Raw genomic sequence first — 26,258 nt, forward strand, 5'->3', positions numbered from 1 at the left:
TGAGACCCAAGATGGCAGTGCTCAAATCTCATAATCTCAAATCTCAGTCTCATAATATCCATAACCACCGTCTTGGATATCATAGATTTTGTGAGATCTGAGATGGTGGTGCCTGGGGGAACAGGTAGGAGGGGGCATAGGGGACATCCTGTGGCACCCCTATGAGTGTGCTATGACACACACTTTGGGAACCTCTGCCCTAACATTTTCTTTTTTATAAACACAATCATATCTTCAGGAACACGAGCCCCAAACCAAACAATAAAAGACAAATATGGAAAATAAAACCCAGAGCACTCCACTTGGAGGGTGGGAGACCCCTCTACCCAACAGCACTCTGGGGCCCTGCGATGGGATTGACCCAGTTTTGCCCAGCCCACAGGTGTAACCATTTGGTCCCTGTTGCGTATATGCAACGTTGGGCAGAAATGGCTTAAGGGAACTGCATGTTCAAGTCCTTCTCAAACAAAGGAAAGACGTAATGCAATGCCACATGTAGCAGCAACAGTCCCACAATTAAACAAGGATCCTCACTGGATAAGAGGCATTTTTTCTAGTGGGTGCACCTTTTTAATTTAGCAGGGAGAGAATTACTGGCCCACCTCACCCTAGCTATGTCTTTACCAGTGGCTGTCTGCTGGTATTCTTCTGCATCTTTTTAGAATGTGAGCCTTTTTGGGACAGGGAGCCATTAGTTATTTGATTTTTCTCTGTAAACTGCTTTGTGAACTTTTTGTTGAAAAGCGGTATATAAATATTCTTAATAATAATAATAATAATAATAATAATAATAATAATAATAATAATAATAATAATAGCCCAAAGAGCTCCAAAAGAGAGGTGCATGTGCTCTGCTCAGGAATTTGAAGCACATTGACACAGTGCAGGCTGCCAGTCAACCAAGGGCCACAAGTCCTGCCCATCCCAACAAAGCACCCAATAAGGTGAAGAAATATTCCGGCCCTTGCCTTGTGTGATGGCAGGGTCGGAGAAGGAGCACTCCTGCACAACATGGCAGTGGCCGAGTGTCATTCCACAAAACAGGTGCAGATGTGTGCTAGAACATATGTGAAGATGGCTGCTTGCACCCACCCAACAGAGACTTGGATGACGGAGCAGGGAAATGCATAAGAACATAAGAACAGCCCCACTGGATCAGGCTATAGGCCCATCTAGTCCAGCTTCCTGTATCTCACAGCGGCCCACCAAATACCCCAGGGAGCACACCAGATAACAAGAGACTTCATCCTGGTGCCCTCCCTTGCATCTGGCATTCTGACATATATGCGTATATTTATATATTATATATATTTATATATTTATCTTATTTCACATGGTTTGTGTGTGTCTCTGAGGGCAGTCTTTGCAGGATTCCTTTGGAGATAAGATCACTACTGACATCTTTATATTATATTATATTATATTATATTATATTATATTATATTATATTATATTATATTATAATGTATCTATTTCAAGGGAACTATATAATGAATATGTTCGGTATCCCAGCCTTCTTCCTATGAGTTGGGGATGTTACTCTTCCAACATGGATTTGTCCCAGCAAGAATGTTTCTTTGGCTTCTGCTCTTCCGTTGAAATTCACCACGCAAGCCAGTACATCTAGGAGGAAGCCAAGTTAGAAGGAGACCATGAGAGAGAAGAGAGACATTTCCCAGGAACACCATGCTGTCATGTTCCTTCCTCACTATGCCCAATATTTTGACAGCGGCAAAGTCATTAAACTTGGTTGAGCCCCAGGCGCATCCTGGTATCACTGCATTTCTGCTGTGACCACTACAAGACACTCTTTTGTAAACGGGGAAAAATGGATTCTAAGTGGAGAAATTGCTGGAACCGGTGAGAAGCATTAAAGGCAACCTTTGTATCCTGCAATTTTGCACATTAAAACAGTTTTTTTTTAAAAAAAAAAACCACTGCAGTGCTTATTGTATAAGGCTAAGCTTTCCACTCTTCAAACTATTAATAAGGGCTTCCCATTGAGAAGACAAATACATGCTTGATGCATTTTTAATCCTGTGCCAATACATTTGACTAAAGCTGTTTGCTGTTTCAATGACAGGGTTTAACTTGCCCTTCTGTATTCAATGTTTCTGATTATTAATGGCATATTGAAAACACTGACAGAGGCCATAAAGTTGTATGCTGGTCATTTTTTCCTCCTTCAGTCCTAAACAATGGCAGCCGAGCTTACTTTATTTGGGAGAATAATCCGAAAAGCAGACCCCCCTCCCCATTCCATTTCCCCAGAAAAATCCAAAGGTGGCAAAGAAAACCTGCAGCGAACCACCAACTCTATTTTTTTTAAAGATGCCCACCAGTCAAGCACTGCAGAGTCCATTATCAACACAATTCTGAACAGAGCACATCAAAACGAATTGTTTGAAATTGTTTGAAAACCATTCCAAGATGATTCTAAAATAATTTGTTTTAATTCAGTTTAATTCATTTGACTCAGATCCCATTGTGCACATGATGGGGTCGGGCACTCACAAGGATCTAGAGCTGCCCCCCCCCGACAACAGCAGCCATGGCAAGTCTTCCCTGCTGCCCGCTTTCCCTAAGTTGACCTACCAAGATGAAAGTGGGAGTTGGGGAGGTGTCGCAGAAGCTGTAGAATCCTGAGCTCCATTGCTGCCCAAAAACCTTCCCCATTTACACCCCCATTATCATCTGGTTGCGTTTGGGAAGGAGGGAAAATGATCACCATACAACTTCATGAGTCTTGTCAGCCTTTCCAAATGGCACGAATAACCAGAAACATTGAATATAGATGGAGAAATTAAATTCTGCTATGAAACAGCAAACAGCTGTAGTCAAATGTGTTCACACAAGATTCAAAATGAACATACAAAGCTTCCTTATACTGAGTCAGGGCATTTGTCCATACAGTTCAGACTGCAATCCTCACCACACTTTCCTGAGAGTACGTCCCATTGAACAAAATAGGACTTGCTTCTGAGTAGACCTGGTTAGGATTGTGCCCTCAGTCTTGTCTGCAGTGACTGGAAGCAGCTCTATGGCAGGGCCTTTTCCTACTTAGAAGTACCAGAGACAGTACTGTAGCTGGGGAGGGGGGGGCGGTACATGAGGTGGCAGACATGATTATGCCCCCATGTCATTGTGTCAGCCCCCCCCCCACACACACACACTGGCACAGTCACCCCCTTCCCTGTGCAGATGTATGGCCCTGGCACTGGGAATGGTTCCATTTGGAGCCGTGCAAGGCTGAGGGCGAGCAGGAGGGCCCATTTTGTGGCATTTGCCGTTCAACAACAGCTGTTGCCTTTGGGGGTATTGACTGGATAGCAGAGCAAGCAACCTCAAAGTGTCTCCAGCTAGGCCAATAGGAACCACGAGATTGAATTTTCTAGAAAGATATAGATTTCATTGAAAGATGTGGGAAAGCAGAAATACCTCACGTTGATAAGCTAATTGTATACGTATGTGTACGATAGTAAGTTGTTTCAGCTGGTAACAGTAGGTCTCCTGCTGGATGAACTGGCCAAGATGGTGACCTGTGAAAACATAGGAGGGCCGTCTTGAACCTTTAGAGCTCTTCTTGTCTCCATCATAAAGTCAGGGTCGTTATCCTTGGCCTGAGCATCTTGCCCTTCTGCCTGGGCTCTTGACATTACCCATCTTGTACATTTGTCAGACATCAGCCTTTAGGTCATTGCAGCAGAGAGCTCTGTGTCAAGGGACCTATCTTGCCTCTCCATACTGCAGGTATGATTGCACTTCTGGTTAGGGAACTGCTTGGCCATCTGCATCTTCCTTAATCTATGCTGCTTAGCTGGCCATCCGTTTACCAAAACAGGTTACCATCAGGGGTTGCTTTGACATGGCACAAAATGGTTTCTTGATTGCTTTGTGTGTGTAGTAAAATCTGAGGGCCCAATCCTATCCAATTTTTTCGCACTGGTGTAGCCACAATGCACCTCTGAGGTAAAGAAACAAATGTTCCCTTATCATGAAGTGGCCTCTGTGACTGCTCCCCCGGTGGTAGACCTACATTTTGGGGGCCCTGAAGCTTGAACTGTTACGAGGGTCCCTTCACAACCAGCAACGAGGTCTGGGTAACCACTGGTATCTTCTTCGGTGGGGTGTTGCACCACAATTAAAAAAAAAATTTAACTGGGATTGTAACCGTAGACCCCAAATGTTTAAGCAATATGGACAAAAGTTGCTTCTGGGATTAGGGGCCTTGAAGCTTAATTAGTTTCATAGTAGATTCAGTCGTCGTCGTCGTCCCCCATGCAAGATGTAGCACATGTTCCATTGGCACAGCTGCATCAGTTTTGGAAAGTTGGATAGGATTGGGCCCTTGGTTCATTTCACGTATCACTGTCACTTCTCCTTCTTTTAGTCTTAAGGATCTGGGACCCTGGGTCGGTTTTGGGAATGGAAATGTGGAAGTTCTACTCAACCCAAGAATGTTAACAGTATAGTTGGTCAGATTGGAATATTTGTTTCATGAAGTTTCCATTTTGGAAGAGCCTTTAACCACTGCTCCCAACTTGGTACCACTCTTTCACATAAAGTAGAAGCAGCGTTCTACTCAAGAACGATATCCCATGGTAACCTTTTCTGCTAATCTCTTCCTCACAGCTGCCAGTTTTGGTCACATCACTTCTATCGTTTGGCCAGATCGGTTCCAATCTGTCACCGTCAGCTCCGTTCCAGACCCTTATCTGCGCTTGACCTAGCTGACGAGGTTCTTATCTCGCTCTGAATTCTGAGTCCCAAAGACAGGTTTCACCCAGACGTTACATTTCCAACAGAACTTTATTACAGGGTCCTGTCATGGCTGATGTAGGATGAAGCAGGCCTCTTTCGCTAGCAGCACAGGACTGGACAGGAGCTTTCAGGTTTTCGCACCCTTGTCTCAAGCTCTTGTTAAATAAAGCATGACAAGGATAGGCTAAAAAAAGGAGTGACATCCACAACCCAGTAAAGTCAGTTGTAAACTTTCTATTGATTCTAATGAATGTGGATTGCTCCCCGCAGTTACTAAGACAGGACACAAAACCCTAGGAATAAATATTTGGGTATGCACACCTAATAGTCACTCCTCAGTTGTCAAATTTTGGGGAAGTTTGATTTTCAATTGAAAAACCTGTTAAAGTGGCTGAGTTTTTTGGTGTATTTTTATATTTTCACATTATGCCACCCTTATACACCCTTATATCTAGGAGCTCAGGGTGGTGTACATAGTTCCTTCCCTCCTTTTGTCCTCACTACAACTGTGAGGTCAGTGAGGCTTAAAAGATAGTGACTGACCAAAGGTCATTCAGGACACATCATGGGTGAGATCCTGGGATTTGAACCTGGACCTTAAAGACCTAAACCCAACACCACAACCACCACACCAGCCTAACTCCTCTATTAGCATCCTGTATTAGAAGAGGGATGTCAAACAAAAGGCCCACAGGATGGATGCGACCCCTGGAAACTCTTTATCTGACCCCTATTACATTTGGGCTGTCCCAGAGCCACTCTTTCAGCAGCATCTATTGAGGCATCACTTCACAGAGCACCTCTCAGCTGCTAAACCGCAAAGTGATGCCTCAGTAGAAGTGGAACTGCTGAAAAGGTGGCCATGCTCCCCCATACCTTGACAATATGATCAAGATTTGCATATTTTGTCTTCTGTCATTTGCAGCTGATGAGCTCCTGCTTGAGAACAAAGTGTTTATTTCTGGCCATCATCTGCTAAATGATGTCATTTCCTGCTTAATGATGTCACGTCCGATGCTCAGCAGACACCACGAATGCTATTTGGCCCATGATATGAAATGGGTTTGACATCCCTGTATTAGAAAATGTCTCCCAAAGTCGCTCCACACATTGGCATCAAGTCTAATATACTAAAAATAAAATATTGAAATGAATGGGGGCCCACCTGAATTTGGCTCATGACCCACCTAGTGGGTCCCATCTAATAGTTTGAAAAACAGTGATCTAGACAAAAGGAGGAGGCACACAGATTATGTATAAAACAAAGACATAGGAATTGGGGAAAAAAAAAGATGTTTCCCTGGCTGAACAGAATGGGAAAATTGCTCTCTCGTCACTAATTTTGATAGAATTAGATGGATCAGCTTTCTGTTAACTGTTGATAAATGAAGAAATAAAATTTAACTCTTCCAGCTATGCACACAGTAAGAAGCAGAAAAACAGGAATGGCCAGAAGCTGGAATAGACTGTAATTCCATGGCTTCAGAGGATAAGGAACTCGTACTAAAGCTGTAAATCTAACCATGCTTTCTTAATAAAGGTGAAACTAAATACAATGGGACCATTATTCATCTTCTCTGTTTACTCATGAAGCAGGAACTACAGTGCAGAATCTTACTTTCTACCGTGATGTTAATAGTTCCCAAGGCTCCTGATAATCCTATTCGGGAGCCTTGGGAACTAGACTTCCCAGGGGTTCTAGCCTTGGTGATATTGTTGCGTGCAGTTTTCTGGGGCATTACAGAGTCATTGTCACCAAACCTCCCATTGCTGTAGCTGCCCCCATTAACAGTAGCCAAAAACACTTGTGTAAAAAGGGATGACAGGCAGTACCAGCACTGGGGAATCACAGCAGGTAACAGATTATGATTATACTGATGATGGTGATCATGATGATGATGATGATGATGATAAATGGCAGTCAGAGGAGTTTGGACCTGATTGGAATGGGCTTATGTGTACGTATGTGTGAAATAACAGCTAAATTTGTATTCTGAATTCCCTTTCCCATATTTATGAAATTTGGCACATTCACTAGTGCCAACATTGCAGGGCCTCTGTGCCTTTGAAAGCTGCACTGAAGACTTTCACCATCAATGGTGACCATGCTCCCCATTGCCTTAGCCATGAATGGTGAGAGCTTATCTACGTATATTTGGAGGTTTGTGGCCTACCATACCAGCGCCTGTTCAAGAAAGGGAATGCAGAGCTGCCACACATTTCAGAGGGAAGGGGAGATGTCTGTTGCCACAATTGTTTGATGACCTATGCGTCTTAGGCCCAAATCCTAACCAACTTTCCAGCACTGGCATAGTTGTGCCAATGGGACATGAGCTGCATCCTGTAGATGGGTGGCACTCATGGAGGCCTCCTCAAAGTAAGGGAAGGTTTGTTCCCTTACCTTGGAACTGCAATGCCTTTATGTCAGTGCTGGAAAATGGGTTAGGATTACACACTTAATGCTCTTAGCAAGGAAGGGATGGATGTTTATTCTAGGAGGCCCAAATGTTGCAGCCTTTCCTCATAAGGGAGGTGCCCAAGTCCACTAATCATTTTGGTTGCTCTCTTCTGCACCTTTTCCAGTTCTACTATAACCTTTTTGTGATGTGGCAACCAGAACTGGATGCAATACTCCAGGTGTGGCCTTAAATTTGTGCAAGGGCAAATGTACAATTTGGCAGGAGGTCTGGTCTGGGCAGGAGGTCTGGTCTAGAGGGTAGAGCCTCCATTTGCCTGAAGATAACATCTGCAGGTTGCCAGTTCAAGGCCACCGGCACTGTGAATAGTGAGACCTTGAAGCAGCTGAAGAAACTGAGCTGAGTTATTCCACCTGCTCTTTGGTATGAGCGAAGAAGCGTCTTGGCTGCCCTCCATGTGAGAGATGAAGGAGCTGCTTGCGTGGGAGGAAATCGGAGGCCAGAATGTGATACAAGATCAAAAAGATCCATCTGAAATGTGGTTCTTGAAATCCATCTGAAATGTGGTTCTTGAAAGATAGAACCTTTCTTCGATTGTAAAAATCCCTACGGGGATTTAGAACAGCCTGCCCATGTAAACCGCCTTGAGTAAAGTCTGAGGAGAAATCTGACGACCAAGAAAGGCGGTATATAAATACATGTATTATTATTATTATTATTATTATTATTATTATTATTATTATTATTATTATTATTATTACAATGTAGACCATTCCATCCCTTCTCTTTCTGGGCGGCTTCTCCATTGCTTCCCTGTGAGGGATGCCTTGTCCTTGCCACTCTGGATGAAACAGAAGAGCTGCAGTTCCAGACTGATGATAGATGTTAGTGGTTGCAAGGGTCCTAAAAAGGAGGAGGAATGTCACTGAATCCCTCTATTGCTGAAATATGCAATATAAAGCAATTTCAGACATTCCTCCCATTCCTGAAAAAAATGAGTTTTGTAAGATCCAGACATTCTTTGGCTTCTATGCATTTCGTATGTTTGTGGAGAAATACATTTGAAATGCATACTTTGCAGCATATTACCATACCAGCTGCTTCAGTAGAAAATACATGGAAATACTTGGGGGGGGGGGAATGTTTAAATATGCATTTTTCAGTGACTGGAAACTAAAAATTTCAGGGAGTTTTAGTGGAAGAGGGCAGAGTGGAAATGAAAGAAAACTGAGCAATATTCAGCTGGAATGAAACAGACAGTGGCGGACCTCCTCAGCACCGCACCCCAGGGCAAAGGTCTGAGACTGCACGCCCCTGCGGGATGCTGCCATCTCCCCCACATGCAAAACCATCCCCCACTCACCTAAGGCTCATGGAGGCTCGGGCAACCACAGACTACAGTGGGAAAGCTTCCTGAGGCTTCCGCAAGGCTTTAAACGATGCTTCCGGAAACTTGAAGCATAGTTTCCGACCCTGTTTGAAGCCTCAGAGAGGCTTCCATGGGGTCCTAAAGGTTGGTATCTGGGGCATTTGCCCCATCCTTCTTAATGGGAAGTCCACCACTGGAAACAGATAGCCCACTTCATCCCTAAAACAAGAATCATTGTAAGGCTTTTGAGAGTGTAAATGTTATCCATCTGTACTTCTGACTTTGTTGTTGATTTTGGCCATCTGTTGTTTGTGCATCGTACCCTCCTACCAATGTTTCCAATGAAAGACACCTCAACGGATACTTTCAGTTCTGTAGAGATGATGGCAGAGTGATATGGCCCTGTGACTGATGTCTTGGTGAGTCTTGCTAGGTCTTAGATACTTTTGGTGTAATGCTGTGATTGGCTTTCGTGTTAGGCAGACTCACACCCCATTTAGTAGACAACCTTCAGTCTTGAAAGACTATGGTATCACGCTCTGAATGGTGGTTTTGGAACAGCGTCTAGTTTGGCTGAAAAGGCCAATTCGGGAGTGACAATCCCTTCCACACTGGAAGCAAGTGCAGTCTGTCCCTGGTCTGTCTCCCTGGCTATGGGCCTTCCTTCTTAGCCTCAGTCTGTTGGCCAAGTGTCTCTTCAAACTGGGAAAGGCCATGCTGCACAGCCTGCCTCCAAGCAGGCCGCTCAGAGGCCAGGGTTTCCCACTTGTTGAGGTCCACTCCTAAGGCCTTCAGATCCCTCTTGCAGATGTCCTTGTATCGCAGCTGTTGGGTAGGGTTTGGGGACACTCATTTTGGGCTCTGTACTGACTACAGTGGAATTGTACCATCTCTTTTGTAGGCATTACATGGTATCACAGGGGACAGGACAAAGCCCTAAGATTCATCCTCAGCTCTGCTCTTATCCCACCATGCCTCTACTCTGTCCATTTTTTCCCTTTCACCGGCAAATTAGAGTAATGAGTCTGGGGTACCTTTGGTCTTTGCTGGTACAGGAGGATTTAAGAGCCATCCTGTTCCTTCCCACTGGAAGTAATCCATGATAAAACATCTATAAGCTGTTACCCTTCCACTCTGCGTCATCTCCATCTTTAAGAACCAGTGCTGGCCCCGTTGTGGCCGTTCCATCCAAGTGCCACTCGGATCCATGAGAGCTTACTGAGAAGCATCCTCACAGGCACAATTCATACGTGAGCAGCTTGAGATTGGGAACCACTTTGGCACAGCTATATCCTCTGTTGCCGGAGGAAGCAATCCTGGAGGAGTACTGAACTGATGTGGTTCCTTCTCCCGCCAATGCCACGGGTATGGAATGTTCTTGTCCTGGAGCTGTATGGAGGTTCAAGGTTTACATCCAGCAATCTTCGTGGCAGCAAAAACAGCTAGGATTGGAAATATCAATAGTTTGCTTGGGGGGGGGGGGGAGAGGAATTACCTAACTAACATTTGACTGGCGCAAAGCATGGTGGAATGATGCGATGGGATGAACCAGAGCAGCTGCTTTCTCTCCAAGGAGAAATTGGAGTTAATTATTGCTGTTATGAAGTGCAGAGAGAAAGAGAGAGAGAGAGAGAGAGAGGACATTTCAAATATGTATTTATTTACTTTAAAATAAAATAATAATGGGAGAGAGCGGGTGGGGAGGGGACTTTCATTCTTCTCTGATTCCCTGCGGAGCCTTCAGTTTCTCGGGTGGCCTGAGGAGAGATCAGAGAAGCTGTGCTTTGTAGTCTATTACCGCACAGCTGTTCATCAATTAGAATGGGGAAAATAACCCTGCTGTTTCAAATGGTGCGGTGGGCATGGTACATTATCAGGCAGAATGCAAAGTGGATACACAAAAACCGCACAGTACGGGTGACTTTTTTTTTTTTTGCTTTTCCGCAAGGGCACCTCTTACTCAAACATGTTCTCTCTCTCTCGTCCCTCTTCCCATCCCTTTCCCTGTTCTGATTTAACACCAACATTGTTTACTTGGACTTTTCACGCTAACTTTACATCCCATGAACCGCGTTCATTGACTGGTTGAAATTTCCTCAGCATAGGAAAAAAAAATAAAACCGCTGGCTTGAAAGGAAATTAATTAATGTCAAACAGGCTACTTCCCAAGAATGGCACAGAGAGTGCAAATTAGCAACACTTCTTGTTCCAGTCCCAACATGGTGGCTTCAAAATGGTGGCCCCAGAGTGATGGCCTCTCATCAGGCACAATGGAGCTTTCCTTGTGTCTCACAGAGCAACACACCTCCTGCCTTAGCTCTGCTCACTTCTGATAAGGAAACCTCTACAGCACTGTTTCTCATACTGGGTGAGTTGCAAGCCAATTTCAGGTGGGTTCCCATTCATCTCCATATTTTATTTTTAGTATATTAGACTTGATGCCACCATGGTATGTGACTGCATTTGGGGAGATCTATACTTTTAACAGGCTATAATATATACGCTTTTAACACTGTTAGTCAATGGGGCTTACTCCTGGGTAAGTGTGGCTAGGATTGCAGCCTAGGATTATTAAAAATGTTTCCTGCTTGGTGATGTCACTTTCGGCTGTGACATCACTTCTGGTGGGTCCCAACAGATTGCTAAAAAGTGGGTTCTGGGCTACAAAGTTTGGGAACCACTGTGTTACAGGAAGGAAAGCAAGCAACAGCACTTAATTTTTGATCTGTGATTCGGGTTCTGCGCATGGTTCCCTTGCATACCTGTTTTGCATTTACAGTATGTAATAACCACTTCACATCACTTTTTGCGTAAGTCTGGAGGAACTTGTGTAAGTTGAAGGAATGAAAATGCCAATTTATATGGCGGGAAATTCAAGCGGCTGTTGACTGTTGCCCAGCAAAATCCCTTGCAGCAATTTCAAAAATGAGGGAAGCTTTCAAGAAAAAATTCCAGATCCAGTACAGCCTTTAGATGTGACTTTCCTCTTCCCTGGGCAGTTCCCCCTCCCTCTCCCAGTGATTCTCCTTTTCTTTCTAATCCGGCAGTGAGAGATCTGGTGAAAAGCAGATAGTTAGTGTGACTTGGTTGCCATATGCCTTTCTAATTGTAAATTTGCATAAATAGCAAAACAGTAAAACAGGATTTATAACCCAGCTCTTCTCCTTCCCCATCAACCCTCTGTTGGAAATCAGCTAGTAACGGAAAAGAGAGCCTTACACTAGTGTCTTGAATGCATTTACTTGGAAGTAAGTTGGAGCGAATTGGACAGAACAGCAGTTCTCAAACTCACTGGGACCCAGTGAGTGGACCCAGTGAGAACCACTGGGCGGGGATGGGGGGGATGTGTCCCAGCAGCACTTCAGCGATCACGGCGCTGCAAGTACCCAGAGATTTGTCTCCCTAACTGGGTGGGGGGTGTCAGCAAGCCTCAGAGAGGGCCCAGGAGGCCTGCAGTCTCCTCTGCGGATCTCCCCCAAGCAGTTAATCACTCCGATTTGCAGGTTGGAGCAACTTCCAATTTACTGGGAGACGCTTGGGGTAAACTGGACGTTGCTCCAACCTGCAGATTGAAGCGATAAATTGCTAGAGTGAGACACGCACAGGAGGCTGCAGGCCTTCTGGACCCTCTCTGAGACTTACTGACACCTCCCAAGTAGGGAGACAAGCCTCTGGGTGCCCGCAGCGCTGCAATTGCTGCGACACCACCAGGGCACCCATTCCTGGGTCACTCCCCATAAGGACGAATGGCCCCTTTTTTGTTCCTATGGTGGGTCACAACCCACCACTTTGCACACCAGTGGGATATAATGTATATTGACGTGAATATAACTGGGACCACATTCTTAGGTCATACAAGTGTCTCAACTCCATATACTCTTACTACATGCTATCACTTGGGTGTGGCCTTAGAGTTTAATAAAACTCATAACCATGATAAAAAGTTTTTAGGTATGCTACAGAAGAACTGTAACATAAAGCAATTGCTACAGTGTACACAGAGTTCAAGTCTTACAATAACTGACAAGAGCCATGCCTGGAGATCAATGATGGAGAGACATGGTGATGTGAGAGGGGGAGGGGCCGTTTCACCCCAGCTATGCCACTGAACACTAGAATAGTGCCAACTGACCTTCTCTGCACTGGTTCAACTTCATGCCTGCAACCGCACCCTGGTACATGGAAGAAAATCAGCAGAGGCCTTTCTCAGAACTTCCTCTGCATGCCCTGGAAACTGTTTTCCTGGGTGATTTGGACCATGCATTTCAGAGATGTTTAGCAGACGGCTCATAATGCTGAACACCTTTTAAGAGGAGACAGGTTCAATTAAAACGCTGTAATTAATGAATTAGTAGATCAATTGAACTGATTAATTGATAAATGCTTTCAGTCTTAATTAACAGTGATATGGCCCATGAATGCTACCCCTGCTATTAAAGTCTGCTGATAAATAGGGAAAAGACAGCTCTATTTGGGTGCAAATTATAAGGTATTCAATTATGAAGACCACCTGTAAAGGCAAAACAAAAGCAAAATAAAAGCAAAGCAAACAATTAAGGGAGAGTTTAACTAAGGGAGAGATTAACTAATAAATTCAATTTGGTAAAGTGACTTCATAAATTCTGCTGTTCTGAGCTACCCATGGCTTTAAATGGATTTGTTTAAGTGTATACTCCCCTAGCCAAATCCATAGACCATCAGCTCATGTCACTTTCTGTTCTTGAAAAATATAAGAAGTGTAAGCAATGCATAGAGCAAAGCAATGCCCTTTGGGGAGAAAGGATAAAAATATTGTAAATAAATAAGCATTTAATATGCAAGTATGCAAATATTTATTGAAAAATGCTTGATCCTACCTTTGTAGCCCACCTTGGACCACTTAAGGTAGCTCACAATACAAATGAAAAGCCCCAGTGAAAAATCATAGACGCTTGGAGTAATAGAGTTAGAAAGGGGTTTCAAGGCCATCTAATCCAACCCACCAACCCTTCTTGAAGCTAGAAAATCCTCTCTGGAGCATTTCCAAAAAGTGCTGGTCAGGCCTCTTCTTAAAGGCCTTCGGTAATCTTCCATGGGTAATCGAGTCAATTGTTGGAACTGCTCTTGTAATTTCTTCCTAATATCCAACCAAAATCTCCCCTCCTGTAGCTTAAGCTCATTAGATCTAGTCCTACTTTCTGGGGCACCAGAGGACAAGCCTTTGCCCTCTTCCATGTGGCCTAACATGCCCCCCCAACAGCTTCTGGGTAAACATACCAGGTTCCCTCAACCTTTCCCCATAGGATTTGTCTTCTAGATCATCTCCAATGCCCTCCTCTGAAATCTCCTCAAATTTAGCCACAACCTTCTTACAGTGCAGTGCCCAGAACTGAACGCAGTAGTAGTAGAACACAAAATTCTAATACTAGAAACAGAGCACTCTAGAAATGAAAACAAATAATTTTTATTCAGAATATTTATTTATCATTGTCCAACACCCCCCCCCTCCCCCCCCCAAAAAAGCACACACACACACAAAATGGTTGGCATAGCAAAGAAATGAGATGATTCCTTTTCCCAAAGGAGTCTAAAAAGAAACAAAGCAAGACACCAGCAACAGCCACTGCTGGGACAAGTAGAGACAGTTGCTGTGTCCCTGTCCCCTACACTGTTACAGAATTGCCACTTCAAAGATGCCTCCTTGTCCAGTTATTTTAGTAGAAAGGTGGAGAGGGCAGAAATATATTTCTGTATTCCTATTGTTTACAGGCCATCTTTCCAACAACTTGTCCAAAGACGGCATATGAAACAAAATCATAAACTCTCAACTTCTCCGGTGGCAACAAATTTCATTTTTCAAATGGCAGCATAAAGTAAAAAGATGTCATAGATGTGGTTGGATTTGAGTCAGGGAACCTTGGCTCATGTTCCCACTCTGTCATGGGGCTCATGAGGGACCTTAGTCTTGCCACAGTTTTTCAGCATGACCTACCTCATAAGAACATAAGAACAGCCCCACTGGATCAGGCCATAGGCCCATCTAGTCCAGCTTCCTGTATCTCACAGCGGCCCACCAAATGCCCCAAGGAGCACACCAGATAACAAGAGACCTCATCCTGGTGCCCTCTCTTGCATCTGGCATTATGACATAACCCATTTCTAAAATCAGGAGGTTGCACATACACATCATGGCTTGTACCCCGTAATGGATTTTTCATCCAGAAATTTGTCCAATCCCCTTTTAAAGGTGTCTAGGCTAGACGCCAGCACCACATCCTGTGGCAAGGAGTTCCACAGACTGACCACACGCTGAGTAAAGAAATATTTCCTTTTGTCTGTCCTAACCCGCCCAACACTCAATTTTAGTGAATGTCCCCTGGTTCTGGTATTATGTGAGAGTGTAAAGAGCATCTCCCTATCCACTCTGTCCATCCCCTGCATAATTTTGTATGTCTCAGTCATGTCCCCCCTCAGGCGTCTCTTTTCTAGGCTGAAGAGGCCCAAACGCTGTAGCCTTTCCTAATAAGGAAAGTGCCCCAGCCCCGTAATCATCTTAGTCGCTCTCACAGAGTTAGTATGAGGTTCACATATTGGGAAAAAAAATACTGCTAAACTCCTTGGGTGAAAGAAAGGATACAAATATAGTTGTCATCTATCACACATTGTTGTTGTCCGTCATCATCAATAAACTGCCCTGATTGAATGGCAAAAAGCAGGCTGACAGATCGTGTGGTGAGAGGTTGAGGGGACTCTTCCTTAGGCACCTGTATGGAAATGGCCCTACCTTAGTGTTCCATATAGTGTGGTATTTATGTGCACAGGCGCTGAGCTTTGAGATGCCTTGGCATATTTGACAACAACAAAGCAGAGCACACTCTGCATTTGCACAGAACTCATTCTACGCAGCCTTGAAACATGCTGAGTGTCTAAAGCCTAGTGCGATGGTATTTTGGAAAAGCGCCTCTTATCAATGTTGTGGTTAGCTAGAGCTAGCCGATTCTTTAGCAGTGTAATCTTTGTAACCTTTAGTAACCCTCGTTGTATTGCGACACATGTTTAAGAATGAATAAAGCTTGCAGGAAGCTGGCGAGAACTCAGATCTGTTCCAGCTTCAAGCCTCCCTGCATCAAACCTCTGAATGTCTGCCGGCTCTCATTCATTTGCTTTGTTCCTCGCTGCTCCTGTTCATAGTCTAAACTTTCTCAATGCCTCTGCACTCCCACCAAGCACCAAGGCTTAAAGGCCTTGGTTGCTTCCCATAGCAGTGTTGCGCTGCTACAATATAGCTGGCCTACTGATGACCCACCACCATCCTTTTACCCTGCCCCAGAAATTTGTGATACCATTATGCAAATCCCACCAACAGCCCTGGAAACAAAGGCAAGGTTTTGGTAAATGGTAAACCAATTTATTTGGTTGCCGCAAACTCCTGAGAGGCAGGTAAATGTGCATGCCCATCCATCCATCCATCCAATGGCACAATCCTATCCAGCCTTGCGCTGGTAGTATGAGCATTCACACAGTTGCAAATGTGCCATATACATGTTGCAGCATCACGGACAATCGTGTGCCGGTGCGAAGACCTGTGCCGGCCTGCTGGTGCCAGTCAAAGTATTGACCTGTGCCCATTGGAGCAGGTAGGCACCAGTCAAAGGCCTGTGCCACTTGTGAGCAAGCAGAGGGGCGGGGGGAGGACAGAACAGAGGCAGGGAGCGGAATGGATAAGTGTAGGACTTTAGTTAGGATTGGGCTGCTCATGCTGATAATGCAAAGGTATCCCAAAAGTGCAGCAACTGTTACCCTGCACATGCCTGATCTCATCTGATCTCGGAAGCTAAGCAGGGTCAGGCCTGGTTAGTACTTGGATGGGAGACCGCCTGGGAATACCGGGTGCTGTAGGCTTATACCATAGTCTTTCCAGACTGAAGGTTGCCAACCATTCCAAAAGTATTTTTCTAACCAAATGTCTTTCCCGAGCATCCTCACCTTTCTTTTCCACAATTCTCCAGTTGTGCAGATTCTCTCTCTTTTATGTTTGCTTCTGGGTAGACATGTTTTCATGCAAGTTTCTCTGTCTTTGTGCGTTAAGAGCTTTGTCTTAACATATTGTGAAAGGGAGCATCTTAGTGAGCAAACAAACTGAAACTACCGTATTCTCTTCTGGCTTACTGTGCTATTTATAGTGATTTTTTTTTTAAAGAACAGTATCACCATATCAGTATTCTTATCATTGCTCAGGAAACAGGGAAAAGGAAAACGTGTTTGCGAACGCATTTGTGCGTCTGGGAATTCACCTGCAGTTGCAACTATTAGTAGTGTTGTAGCATGCCTACTCACAGGTTTTGAGGATTTGGGCCATAAAGGTTTCAGAAACTTGGCCTCTTGCAGATGTTTTCCGTAATCTGCATGGTAAAGAGGAGACTTCATTTGGCTTTTCAGTGGAAGAGAGACACTTTTCAGTAATGTAAGTAGAACCAATTGCTATTGGACTCCTCCTCCTTAGCATCCATTTGTAGCCATAGTGACAGCATCTTGCCTTGATGCCTTTAAAAGGGGATTGGACAAATTTCTGGAGGAAAAGTTCATCACAGGTTACAAGTTATGGTAGGTATGCGCAAGCTCCTGGTTTTAGAGGCAGACTGCCTCTGATTGCCAGATGCAGGGGAGGGCACCAGGACGCAGGTTGTGCCTGTTGTCTTGTGTGGTCCCTGGGGCATTTGGTGGGTCACTGTGAGATACAGGAAGTTGTACTAGATGGGCCTTTGGCCTGATCCAGCAGGGCTCTTCTTATGTTCTTATATTTTCTGAGTAGCTGAAGCCTCTTCAGAACTAGTTAAGGTGTTGTCATGGGCCAGGAGGACATGGCCCTTCAGACACGGGATGGTCAAACTTAAAGCATGAAGAGAAGAGTTCTCCTGAACCACAACAGGAGGCAACAGGCAAAGAAGTCATTCAACAGCATGACCACAATTCTCACCCTGGGTTTACTTGATTTGATTAACCTTTGTTCCCTAAAGTTCCTTATTTTTACCTTTAGATTGTAAATCTGTTGGCAGTACCAAAATATTCTGCTTCTATGGCAGCATGCCACTTTAGCTGCATTATCAATATTTAATAATAACTATAGGCCCAATCCTATCCAACTTTCCATCACCCATGTAGCCATGCCAATGGGGCGTGCGCTGCATTCTGCAGTGGGGGGGGGCAGTCACAGAGGCCTCCTCAAGGTAAGGGAACATTTGGGCAGGAGGTCTGGTCTAGAGGGTTGAGCCTCCAATTGCCTGAAGATAACATCCGCAGGTCGCCAGTTCGAGGCCACCGGCACCGTGCAACCTTGAAGCAGCTGACAAGCTGAGTCGAGCTATTCCATCTGCTCTGAGCGTGGGAGGATGGAGGCCAGAATGTGCGACCAGATCAAGAAAGAAACATCTGAATGGTGTGGTTTCTTGAAAGATAGAAACCTTCTTTCAAATGTAAAAATCCCTACGGGGATTTAATTTTCCTGCCTATGTAAACCGCCTTGAATAAAGTCTAAGGAGAAATCTGAGGACCAAGAAAGGTGGTATAGAAATACCTGTATTATTATTATTATTATTATTATTATTATTATTATTATTATTATTATTATTATTATTATTATTATTACTTCGGGGCTGCATTGTGGCTGCATTGGTGCTGGGAAGTTGGATAGGATTGGGCCCTATGATAAATAATTTTCTGGATAAAGGATACTTGGGAATAGAGTAGGGTTTACTAATCTCTTGGCCACTTACCAGAAATGGACTCTGCACACAAATCACAGATAATGAAAAATGCATTTGAAAAACATATATTTTTCTTGGAAGAAATGGAGCACTGGACTTTTACAGTCACCTTGGTTGGGTCCACTTGAGGACGGTCTTATGAATTAATGTCACCATATGTTTGAGCAAACATTTCAACAGTGGCAAAGATGGTGGCATGCACACAATTGTTTATAAAATATTTGAGCAAACGGATGTAGCTCCTGGGGAGAAGAGGTGCAATTCTGGAAGTTCCAAGTCCTGTTACTTAACTTGAATTAAAAAGGGGGGAGCCAGCAGAAGCATTGGTAGATTGTCCTCATCAAATTTCCATCCATGTGCATCAGGATTTCCCTTTCTGGAAGAAGAGTTCCTTTCAGATTTAGATTATGATTACTGGAACAGGTTCCTTGTACTAAAAATGCATACCAAGCACGCATTAAAATGACCACATGCAACCTTCATTGCAGGTCAACAATGAAGCATGTCTGCTTTGTTTAGTTGATGTCCATCTGAGGTGAGCAGTTTCCAAACACGTTGTACTTGTGTGTGTGTGTGTGTGTGTGTGTGTGTGTGTGTGTGTGTGTGTGAGAGAGAGAGAGAGAGAGAGAGAGAGAGAGAGAGAGAGAGAGAGCACTGTTCAGACATTTAAAATGTAGCACAATGAACCTATGGAGAGGGGACCTATTCTCATTCTATCCCAAAGATAGAAACAATCACTAAGTGTGCAGCCAAACTGACCTTGCATGAGACAAAGGCAAGGAAACTAGCAGGGATCTGGTGGGTCTCTGGGATCAAGTTGACAATTCGTGTATGTGTGAAGCCTGAGAGTGTAGCATTGTAGGGTTGAAGTGGAAAAGGATTGAGTGAATCTCCCTGGACAAAGAGGGGTCTCAAAGATGGAAAGAGGATGATGAATCAAGTCCTGGCCATCCGAAGGATGCCCTAGCTTGGAAGCAAGCAGGGCAGGTGAACTGAGCTTTCTTGAAGGAAAGAAGAAAGGCGCTTGGGGGATGGGGGGTGGGGAGAGAGAGATAGGGAGACCACAAGGTTAGCTGACCAGCCCATGCTGGCTTTGCAGATGTGTAGCACTCAAGGTGCGTCTATCCAGAATCGCAGTGTAGATTCTGCGTCTATCGAGAGCGTCTGCGTCTATAGAGAGCGTCTATCCAGAATCGCAGTGTGGATTCCGAGCCAACAGGTCCACCACTGATATGGTATTCTCCCTTAGACAACTGCAGGAGAAATGCAGGGAACAACGACAGCCACTCTTTATAGCCTTCATAGATCTCACAAAGGCTTTCGACCTGGTCAGCAGAGACGGCCTCTTCAAGATTCTCCCCAAGATTGGATGTCCACCCAGGCTCCTCAGCATCATCAGATCTTTCCACAAGGACATGAAGGGCACTGTTGTCTTCGATGGCTCCACATCAGACCCTTTTGACATCCGAAGCAGAGTGAAGCAGGGCTGTGTTCTTGCACCAACCTTGTTTGGGATTTTCTTCGCTGTCCTGCTGAAGCAGGCCTTTGGAACTGCAACAGAAGGCATCTATCTCCGGACCAGATCAGATGGAAAGCTCTTCTACCTCTCCAGACTGAGAGCAAAATCCAAAGTCCAGCTGAAATGTCTGCGTGACTTCCTCTTTGCCGACGATGCAGCTGTCACTACCCACTCTGCCAAAGATCTCCAGCAGCTCATGGATCGTTTTAGCAAGGCCTGCCAAGATTTTGGACTGACAATCAGCCTGAAGAAAACACAGGTCATGGTTCAGGATGTGGACTCACATCCCTGCATTACAATCTCTGAGCATGAACTGGAGGTTGTCCATGACTTTGTGTACCTTGGCTCAACGATCTCCGACACTCTTTCTCTCGATACCGAGCTAAACAAGCGCATCGGTAAAGCAGCTACCATGTTTTCCAGACTCACAAAGAGAGTCTGGTCCAACAAGAAGCTGACGGAACATACCAAGATCCAGGTCTACAGAGCTTGCGTCCTGAGTACACTTCTGTACTGCAGCGAGTCATGGACTCTTCGCTCACAACAGGAGAGGAAACTGAGCGCTTTCCACATGCGCTGCCTCCGACGCATCCTCGGCATCACCTGGCAGGACAGAGTTCCAAACAACACAGTCCTGGAACGTGCTGGAATCCCTAGCATGTATTCACTGCTGAAACAGAGACGCCTGCGTTGGCTTGGTCATGTCGTGAGAATGGATGATGGCCGGATCCCAAAGGATCTCCTCTATGGAGAACTTGTGCAAGGAAAGCACCCTACAGGTAGACCACAGCTGCGATACAAGGACATCTGCAAGAGGGATCTGAAGGCCTTAGCGATGGACCTCAACAAGTGGGAAACCCTGGCCTCTGAGCGGCCCGCTTGGAGGCAGGCTGTGCAGCATGGCCTTTCCCAGTTTGAAGAGACACTTTGCCAACAGTCTGAGGCTAAGAGGCAAAGAAGGAAGGCCCATAGCCAGGGAGACAGACCAAGGACAGACTGCACTTGCTCCCGGTGTGGAAGGGATTGTCACTCCCGGATTGGCCTTTTCAGCCACACTAGACGCTGTGCCAGAACCACCTTTCAGAGCGCGATACCATAGTCTTTCGAGACTGAAGGTTGCCAATACGAGCACTCAAGGTGATCAGAAGAGAAAAGCCTGGAAAGTAAAGGGGTTTGTGGGTGTTGGCTGACATGGCGATTCTCAGACAAAGGCTGAAATTGGAATGACTTGATGCAGCACCAACAGGTTAATGCTCGCCATAGAATCCTATGGGATCCTTAGGGGTCCCACAGAAGTGGCTCTGATCTCAAGACATCAAATGTGTTGTTCCGGCTGGATTTGGGGCTGGAGAGCTTCATCTGAATTTCAGATGAAAACTCCATTGACATTTAAAGAAGTAAGCAGGTCTCCATTCCAACCTGGAGCATTGAGCTCCATGGATCAATTTAAGAAGTGGGGGGTCATTTCATGACTTTGCATAGAAAGTGTGGCCTGTGGCTCTGGGGCCGTTTGCTGTCAGATCTGAAAATGATTGTGTTTGTGGTCTCCAGGCAGGCACTTGGTACATGAATTTCAATGCATGTTTCCTGCACACCTTGGATTAAAGGAAATATGCAAAAATACAACACTGACCATCTAACAGAGAAAGGGATGCCTAGAATCTGCTCCCCTGTAAAAGGTTAAACCTGCACTCCATATGCACCGTTAAGCGCTGGATGCATTTTTCCAACATGACACCCTCTTTCAATATATGGGGTGGAAGAGAATACACAAGCAGCAACCTGATTCCATCTATATTTTAAGGAACATCTTCCCCTCAAGTCTTTTGATGGCCATGAAGGTCTTCTGATGCTCTTCTTTGCTCCATAGTCCCTCTTTTTCCATTATTTGCACATAGGACTGCAACCTCAGAAGAGAAAGCAGCAGCCAGAGGAACAAAAGGGTGCCAGGCAGCTTTGAAACATTGTGACTGTTCGGCAAGTTGAGCATTTTTTTTTCCCCAGCAATTTTTTTCGTCCGCACCGAATGTTCTACTTTCAAAGCAAATATCAAAATTGTAGAATATGAGGCTGAGCCCTGGGGGAAAAAAAATCTCCAACTTCAATACATACCTATATACCGAGGATGCTTAAATTAATCTAGCAGGTATTTGCTGGTCTCTGTCTCTTTCCCTCCCCTTTTTTTTTTTTTTAAGGATATAAATTCCAACCGTGTTTTGTGCGAAGGGTCTCAGCGCATACTGACATTGTGAGTGTCAGCTCCAGATCACTTTAATCAGAGAGTGGATATGCATGATAAAACGGATAAGGGACTTTAATCAAAAAATCCGCTGGTCTGGAAACATGACTCAGTCCGCCAAACACACTTCAACCCCCTTTTCTTGTGCCACTGCCAAGATTTTTATTTCATGAATATGCATCAGAGGCGACGATATTACATTAAAATGTGACATTGTTGTGGAGTGTTAGGGATTTGGAATTACAATAAATAAATAAATAAGATGGGGAGTGGGGTTCGGCTCCGGCAAAGTTTTATCAGCTGAGCGTGAATGTTGTGGCACTGTTCCCCCCTTCTCCCCCGCTCAACCCCGACCCTTCGCCCCCCCCCCACCCCTATCAAAGTTTATATTTGGACAGCATATTGGATTCTGCATCACATCCTTATAGCATTCTAATAAGAAAACTAATCTTAGCAGATGGATACTTTGTTTAAATTCCATCTAGGAGGATATTGTATGGAGTTCTCACCTAAGGATCATCATTTTCCATATAGAATACTTATTTGTGAGTAAGGCTGCACAGGTGAGGAAGTTTGTATCAAGAAATACGGCGGATCGGTAGAGAGACTGATTCTGAATGAGAATTATGCATAGCTTTCCTCCAGCTAGGGTTGCCTTTGGATCGGGCCTGTAGGAAACAGCGAAGCCCCTATTTCTGCCTTGGTGTCTTTTTTTTAGTATGTAAAATGAGCAAGGTTGCAAGGCTGTGGTACAGAAATTTGACACCAATAAGCCTGTCTTAGCCTCAATTTTTAGGTTTGTATCTATTGCATATTCCATTCCGATCTGCATTTATTGACTGCGTTAGCATTTATGCATTTTAAAACTTTTGTTAAGCCCCTGTCCCTAGGATTTCTGGAAACCGATCTCTTAAACAATATATCTTGAAACATACAATCCTTGCAGGCAGCGATGCATTCGTCAGATTAAAGATGAAGGTGCTATCAGATTTTGTTTGCTATCTTACCGCTTTTGCTGGCATGAATACAAACAAGGCAAGCATTTGGATCAGGAAAAAGGCACAAGAAAGGCACAACAGACCAATCAACCAACCTCCGGAAAGTGAAACTGAGAGCTCTTTCTCTGTCCTCAGTAGTAGTGTCCTCAGTAGTTCTGGCTCTTGGAAAGTGGTACATTCCAGGTACAGAAGGGATCACATTTTCTTTACGAGTTTTTTGGTTGATGACTGAAGGGTGTGATGAAATGATAGAGGGTAATGAAATGATAAATAGAGGTGTGCCCCAGTATCCGCAGGGGTTTCGTTTTGGAACCCCCCATGGTTAAGTGAAACCACAGTTACGAGGGAACGCTCCGCTCCCTGTCCACCGGAGGTGAGGGGATCTCAGCTCACCTCTGTAGGGTCTTCTGAGCTCAGAGCAGGCCACACACATCCACCCTGCAGCCTCTGCCAGGCTCAGAATGATGATTTGGAGTTTCAACTGAAAACCAAAAGTGATGTTTTTATTCCTTTAAGAAGGCATTAGGAGGAACAGGGAAGCCCTGGAGGGAAGTTTATGGCCCAATCCTAACTACTACTTGTTCCAGCGGAACACTAGTTCCAGCAAATGTGCCATAAAGAGTTATAAAATGCCATAAAGCAAGGACCAGCTGCACTAGTGGGAAGGCAGAATCAGGCCTGGGAAGGGGCAAGGCTGACATGCTGGTAAGGCAACAGCAGGGGCAGGAAGGGAGTAAAAGTGAATGGGGAGGAAGAGGAACTGGGAGCGGGAAAGCTGAGGGAGGAGGTGGATCTAGTGGATCATACACCAGATCCTATCCCTTCCATCAGGGTCCAGGAGACCTATTGCAGGTTAGGATCTTTTGTGGGGGTAAGGGGACTTAAATCTTAAACTCCAAAGCCTCCTGATCTCCACCCCCTGCTAGATACAGTGTGACCATTTTTGGCACAACTGCACCAGCAGGACGGGAGGATAGGATTGGGCTCTGGAGCACTACTTGAGGGATCAAGAATTCTCCTATACCATCTGGTCCTGCCCTAAAAAGTAAAGTCATTGTGCAGTACCAGCTTGACTTGGGGGGGGCGTGCTGGTGACACCAGATGAGCAATATTATCTGGAGTGAAAGGTGAGAAGGAAGGAAGGGAAGGCAACACCTGGTCTATTCCTGGTCAGAACTGTTTTAGGCATCCTTCCTCAGTTGTTAATCATGGCTGCCTGCCAAGCCAAGCCCTTGATACCTCCCTCCCCCCGACAGGCCTTTCCTGCCTCCCCCATGCCTCCTCCAGGTGGAGCCGCCCATCTTCAGCCCATTTCTTCTTGGAAAGGAGTTTCCCAGAATATAACCACTTTAGGTTGCATACATACCTGGAAGTAAGTCCCATGTCTAGGATTGCACTGTAAATTAAATAGAAGAATTCCATTTGTTATCCCTTTTGCAAAATGCCTAAGGATGCAATTCTATACACACTTTCCTGGGAGTAAGCCCCTCTAAACACAATAGAACTTACTTCTAAGTAGGAATAAGAACATAAGAAGAGCCCCTCTGGATCAGGCCAAAGGCCGATCTTGTCCAGCTTCCTGTATCTCACAGTGGCCCACCAAATGCTGCAGGGAGGACACAAGACAGCAAGACACAACCTGCGTCCGGGTGTCCTCCCCTGCATCTGGCATTCTGAGGTAGCCTACTTCTAAAATCAGTTTACACATACATATCATGACTTGTAACCCATGATGGACTTTTCCTCCAGAAATTTATCCAATCTCCTCTTAAAGGTAGTGGTTCACAGTGCCACTTAAAGGCATCTAGGCAAGATGCCATCACCACTTCCTGTGGCAAGGAGTTCCACAGACTAATTACTCACTGAGTAAAGAAATATTTTCTTTTGTCTGTCCTAATGCTCCTCATAGAATGCATAGGATTGCACTGCTAATGGTATAATCTATTTATTCTATGTTGGAGTGGATATAGTGTCGTCTTCTGGATAACAGTATTTTTGTATCAGTGTATTATATTTCAGTATATATATATATATATATATATATATTCCGTCAGCTTCTTGTTGGACCAGACTCTCTTTGTGAGTCTGGAAAACATGGTAGCTGCTTTACCGATGCGTTTGTTTAGCTCGGTATCGAGAGAAAGAGTGTCGGAGATCGTTGAGCCAAGGTACACAAAGTCATGGACAACCTCCAGTTCATGCGCAGAGATTGTAATGCAGGGAGGTGAGTCCACATCCTGAACCATGACCTGTGTTTTCTTCAGGCTGATTGTCAGTCCAAAATCTTGGCAGGCCTTGCTAAAACGATCCATGAGCTGCTGGAGATCTTTGGCAGAGTGGGTAGTGATAGTTGCATCGTCGGCAAAGAGGAAGTCACGCAGAAATTTCAGCTGGACTTTGGACTTTGCTCTCAGTCTGGAGAGGTTGAAGAGCTTTCCATCTGATCTGGTTCGGAGATAGATGCCTTCTGTTGTAGTTCCAAAGGCCTGCTTCAACAGGACAGCGAAGAAGATCCCAAACAAGGTTGGTGCAAGAACACAGACCTGCTTCACGCCGCTTCGGATGTCAAAGGGGTCTGATGTGGAGCCATCGAAGACAACAGTGCCCTTCATGTCCTTGTGGAAGGATCTGATGATGCTGAGGAGCCTGGGTGGACATCCAATCTTGGGGAGAATCTTGAAGAGGCCATCCCTGCTGACCAGGTCGAAAGCCTTCGTGAGATCTATGAAGGCTATAAAGAGTGGCTGTCGTTGTTCCCTGCATGTTCCGGAACATACCAAGATCCAGGTCTACAGAGCTTGCGTCCTGAGTACACTTCTGTACTGCAGCGAGTCATGGACTCTTCATTCACAACAGGAGAGGAAACTGAATGCTTTCCACATGCGCTGCCTCCGACGTATTCTCGGCATCACCTGGCAGGACAAAGTTCCTAACAACACAGTCCTGGAACGTGCTGGAATCCCTAGCATGTATGCACTGCTGAAACAGAGACGCCTGCGTTGGCTCAGTCATGTCGTGAGAATGGATGATGGCCGGATCCCAAAGGATCTCCTCTATGGAGAACTCGTGCAAGGAAAGCGCCCTACAGGTAGACCACAGCTGCGATACAAGGACATCTGCAAGAGGGATCTGAAGGCCTTAGGAGTGGACCTCAACAGGTGGGAAACCCTGGCCTCTGAGCGGCCCGCTTGGAGGCAGGCTGTGCAACATGG

At 45.1% G+C, this 26,258-nt stretch overlaps 1 pseudogene; it reads left to right on the forward strand.

Moving 5' to 3' along the window:
* The first annotated feature begins 16,308 nt into the window (after positions 1–16,308).
* Positions 16,309–16,428, forward strand: LOC136638070 (5S ribosomal RNA; annotated as a pseudogene).
* The last annotated feature ends 9,830 nt before the right edge of the window (positions 16,429–26,258 follow it).

The sequence above is a fragment of the Tiliqua scincoides genome, chromosome 1 (assembly GCF_035046505.1).
Source record: "Tiliqua scincoides isolate rTilSci1 chromosome 1, rTilSci1.hap2, whole genome shotgun sequence".
Lineage (NCBI taxonomy): Eukaryota > Metazoa > Chordata > Lepidosauria > Squamata > Scincidae > Tiliqua > Tiliqua scincoides.